This window comes from Humulus lupulus, chromosome 2 (genome assembly GCF_963169125.1).
Source record: "Humulus lupulus chromosome 2, drHumLupu1.1, whole genome shotgun sequence".
Classification (NCBI taxonomy): Eukaryota; Viridiplantae; Streptophyta; class Magnoliopsida; order Rosales; family Cannabaceae; genus Humulus; species Humulus lupulus.
The window spans coordinates 289,973,582-289,979,179 of NC_084794.1; the positions used below are offsets into that span (position 1 = coordinate 289,973,582).

The 5,598-nt window shown below is 31.5% G+C and overlaps 1 pseudogene; it reads left to right on the top strand.

Annotated features, from left to right (window-relative positions):
* The first annotated feature begins 201 nt into the window (after window positions 1-201).
* Window positions 202-4,389, top strand: LOC133816784 (ureide permease 1-like; annotated as a pseudogene).
* The last annotated feature ends 1,209 nt before the right edge of the window (window positions 4,390-5,598 follow it).

Below are 5,598 nucleotides of genomic sequence, written 5' to 3' on the forward strand. Positions count from 1 at the left end.
TTCAAATAATTCCCGGTCTGAACCAAAAATCCATAGTAACAAAGATAACACTAAACATACTATAATACTACTAAACAATTAGCTAAGTAAAGTTCTTGGACTCTACAGGCTCACTTGGCCTAGTCCAAGGACCTTATGGGTGTTTATCATTTACTCTATTTCTAATATCAAATACGCTAATCTTTTTATACACTGATTTTTTTTATAGAGTCATTGGGTTCTGCAGCAATACCTGCTAGAAACTCTCCATCCACTACCATTGCAAGAAGATCTCCATCCTAAAGGAGACAGTGGGAAATTTATGCAAGGTTATACTGTATAATTTTGTAATTTATAGGGAATGTAGTAGTATGGAGTAATATGAATTAGTTTCAAAAATCTTTCTATGTTTTATTTTTGTTGTTTGTATGCTTATGTATGATCTCATGATTTGGGTGAGTTTCTCGATTTCACTTGAATAATTTTCCTTATACACATGATAGTTTGTGGAATAAGTCTTTTTTTTTTCTTTGTTTACAATTAAATGATTAACTAAGCATTCAAATCTTTTTGTCTGTGTGTTAATCCTCAATATAGTATCAAGTGTTTGTGACTGTGTTCCTTTGACTTCTTTGCTCCACATTGACTTGTGGGTGTGCTTTTCTTATATTCTTCTTGTGACTGTGTTATAAATGGGAATATAATTTGATTAGGATTTTGATCATGAATTAAAAGATTAAGATGCTTATGTTCAGCAAAATACTTCCAAGAAATATGATTAGTACAATGTAGAGTCTAAGAACTTTACTTAGCTAGTTAGATAGTAGTATTATAGTATTTATAGTATTATCTTTATGACTGTGGATTTTTGGTTTAGACCGGGAATTATTTGGACACTCATAGTAGTACTTGTAGATTTTCTAATTTTAACCTATAGTTTAAGAATATTAATTTTAACCTAAGGTTTGATTGATATGACTGATATTAAGGATAATATTTATTATACTATAAGGTTTAGATAAGGACCAACAGGATTTTAAGCACATGTTATGTATGGGTGATTAAGGATTAAGTATTTTGAGGATTAAATTTAATAAGGGTAAAGTTTGAATGCTCTAAGGTCAGTCAGCAGCTTTGAATATGTTTAAGGGTTTAGTCAAGGTTGTTTACTCCATTCAAACTTAGCTAAAAATGTGTAATTTCGTGTTTAAATAATCAGTGTGTGCCGATATATCGCAGCTATAGGGGCGATATATCGCAGCACGTAGATACAGAAAACACGAAGCGATGCATGACTGCCTCGGGCATACTGGCCCAGGCGATATATCTCCTACAGGGGGCGATATATCGCCTCCTTCAGTATATTTTGAAAAGTTTTGAAATCATTTTCCATTCAGCCATTCAACCTCTTGATAAGTCCAGCACCTTTTTGAACGAGTCTTCGGCCTCTGCTGAACAACAATTCAAATTATTTTCACCTAAAAAGCCATTATTTTTTATTCAAGTTAAATTAAGATCCTTTCATTCCTAAACTCTATAAATAGGACCTAGTACCCAGCCATTATTCACCTTTTACTCTAAGTTCAGAGGCTGCAAGTTGCTAGGTGAGTGTGATAGTGTAAACACTTGGGTGGGGAAATCATAAGCTTGATCATCATAAGCTTATCAAACACTTGGGGAAGTAAGGTTTCATAGTATTTCGGTTCGAGGTTTAGATTGGTCTACAAGTCTTCAAGGCATTTCTACACCTTAGTTCATTGGTATTATTTTATTTTAAGTTCTCATAGTCTTCTACTCAGCCTCTAACCTTAATTTTTATTTTGGTTAGGAAATCTAAGTTCTTAAGCAAAACGGTTTTGGTAAGTATGTTTCTCAAAGGTTTAGTCCTTCCATTCCTTTCATTTCTTTTTCTTCAAATCTACTCACCCTGTTATATATGGTTTTAGGAGTGTTCCAAAAGTCCCAACTCTGTCCTCACATCCCGGTAACTTTGGTAAGGAAAATAGGATAGAATCTATATGTTATATGCTTATGTTATCTTATGTTTTATGCTATGAAATATGTTATAAAATATGTTATGAAATATGTATGTTTGTAGGCTTGGGCATATGACCCATTTGACTAACAAGCCCCAAATAGATTATGGGCATATGACCTACTTAGCTAGTAGGACCCCACTAATCTAATGGGCATATGACTTGATTAGTCTATGGGACCCCAAGTAATAATGGCCATTATAGTATGTGCATGATATAAGTGTTATGTTAAGTTTTTATGTTTCTTATGAAATTTATGTATATGAACTATGTGGTAGATTTTCCTTGCTGGGCATTAGGCTCATTCCTTTTTGTTTATATGTGCAGGAAAATAGCTATAGTGGCGGTAAGATTCGTGGATGCTTGGGGAATGTGTATCGGTGGAGAATGGAGTCAAGGAGTCGAGAGTTCGATTTTCGAGGATGTAGTCTTGTTTTATGGTTTTACATGTATTTTTCCGCACTTGCTATGTAACTCCTTTTATTTTAAATTATGTTTTGTTTTTAAAGACAATGGGATCACATATCCTACTTGATATTTTATGAAAGCAACTCCTATTTCTACAAGTTTCTAATAAAGTTATGGTATTTTCGCAAAATGTAAGTTTTATTAAGGATTTGTATGTATAGTTTCGTTAATGGTCCAAAAGTCTAGAGTAGTGGGTCATTACATACAAGTACATAATGAAAAAAGTTGGTAGCATTTGAGGGATTAAACTATAACAATGAAAGAAAAAAAAATATATGGGATAATATAGCCTCATCACTCATCAACCTTCTGCAGGAACACAGCATAATGAAAATTTCATCTGTTTGCCATAAAAATATTGCTAGACAATTTTATTGTGACAGTCTTGTCTCCATGAAGTTTAATAAAAAGGTCCAATTATTATGAGACATGTCTAGAATCCATTCTTTTTTGTTTTTCCTCTTCTTTTTTTATATAATTATTTTGGCTGCTCCTTCTCATGATTAATTCAGTATTGATTATATTTTTTAGCTCATTACAAGTGTTGAATCACAAATATTCAACATTTGCATATATTTAGATAAAGTTTAGTTCATTCATTCTCTATTCTCTTTGATGAATGTGGTGCTATTTGGAGAGACCAGTGATAAGGAAAACAACATAATGAAAATTTCATTTGTTTGCCATAATGGAGTTGTATTGTATTGTATGTATTTGGTTTCGATTCATGTTAGGGTGATTGGTGCAGGATAATTGGCCTTCTGTGATGTTTGCAATGGCAGGAGGGGTGGTACTTAGCCTTGGAAATCTCTCAACTCAGTATGCTTGGGCTTTTGTTTGCTTATCAGTCATAGAAGTGATCACTGCAAGCATAACAGTTATTATAGGTCCTTTCTTTCATTCTCTCTCTCTCTCTCTCTCTCTCTCTGACCATTTCTAAATGTTGATGTTTGTCTGGGTTGCTCTTATAGATACTGAATTTTTTGCTTCTGTTGCGATCTTTAATGGCGACAGGAACAACCTCGAATTACTTTTTAGACAATAGAATTAATATAGCCGAGATCTTTTTCCCTGGCGTTGGCTGCTTCTTGGTTGCAGTTTGCCTTGCTTCTACTGTCCACTCATCTAATGTAGCTGATAATAAAGAAAAACTTGAAGGTTTTTCATCTAAAGAGGGGTATGTTTCATTCATTAAATGTTAAGGTTATCAAAGAATTATCTTGTCTTTATTCATTTTTAAAAATAAAATCATCGAGCTTGTTGAGTGATGCAATTTTTACTTAATTGTTTTGTTTGATAGTGCACTTAAGGATAATGAGAATGAACAGAAAACTAGTTGCACCATTATAGATGGCACTGTAAAAGACAATAATTTTTAGTATGGAAAATCAATTAAAATTCTCACATTTAGATGAAAAGTGATAATCTTGTGTTGCAAAAATACTACACAACAATATTTGGACGTTCATCACCTGACATTCAAATCCAAACATCTCAGATTCTCTATCACATTTAATAATTATAACTCTTGCTACAGGTGTTTGGAAAAAGCACTCTCATTGGACTGTCCATATGTTTCTTTACTGGTGTTTGCTTTTCTCTATTCTCACCAGCATTCAACTTGGCAACAAATGATCAATGACATACATTGAAAGATGGGGTTCCTCACTTGGTTGTCTACACTGAATTCTTTTACTTCTCAGTATCTTGTTTTGTCCTTGCTATAATCCTCACATTACATTCCTTTACTACCCTGTGCTGGACTTACCGAAATCATCATTCAAGGCTTATATGTTGAATATTTAAGACTACTTGAATACTTTAAGAACATTTTGTTGTTGATGACAGTGTTGAATGTTTTAAACTAATTTGTGGATTGTTAATATAATATTGAATGTTTTTACTATTTGTTATTTGAAAATCATGTTCATTTGATGATGCTAGTATATATTAGAAAGCTAATTTTAATTATATAAAAAAATTAAAATATAATAGAATAAATTATTGTTATATAAATGAATATATAATGAGAATTTAAACTTATCTAAATATTTAAATAATACGAAAAATGTGTTATAATATCTATTACAATAACACTTTTTATAAGTAAAGAATTTTGTTATGCAGACTTCATTATATAACACAAATAATGTGTTATACTAAAGTGTAGTATAACACAAAAACTGTGTTATACTAAAGTGTAGTATAACACTAATTTATAAGTATTGAAATGTGTTATATAATCGACTATAAATAATATAATTAAACACTTATCTATTTATTAAAATAACACAGAAAGTGTGTTATCGTTGACAGTATAATAACACATCTGTATAACAATGATAAAGTGTTATGTAAAGTACCTTGACCTATGATAACATAGTCAGTCTTAATACATCAAAAAGTGTTATGGTATGTTTTGACAACACTTTTTTGGTGTTATTAAAAGCATTTTTTCTTGTAGTGTTGGCTAGCTATAACATCATTCATTTTGCTCTGACCAATTATAAAAATGACATTGCCATCTTCTCAAACTTCGTCAATTTCTTGAGTAGTATATGGTTTGTCAGAGGTGAACTGAAAAAAAAAAGGAAACAAAACTTTAATTAGAATTATATTAGTGGTAATAAATTCAAAGCATATATAAAAATTATACTAGATTAATACTATGTAGTTGTATATTGTTTATTACCTGTTTCGACAAGAAATGTTTGATATGAAGGGCATTGATAAGTACATTCTTCATCATCCTCATAACGTAATATCCACAGTCGATATTGTTTGGTTGTTTATGACACTATATAAAGATTGGTAATACATGTACAATTCTTAGTATTAAATATATTAAACATCTTTACGTATACATAAACTATACAAATAGAAACATACCGTAGGTTGGAAATACATTACTCCCGATGAGCGTTTGTTGATCTTTCGACGTGCTTTCATTCTTTCTGTGAAATACATCTCAAATGCATCATGGATGGTCTCCTTGATGGCTGTCCTGTTATCTAATGGTGCATTGAGAGGATCGAGAAAACAACAATAATGCCAATTGGGATATAATAAAAAAAAATCCAATGCTCCCTGTTGAAAGAACAAGTATTACAAAGTT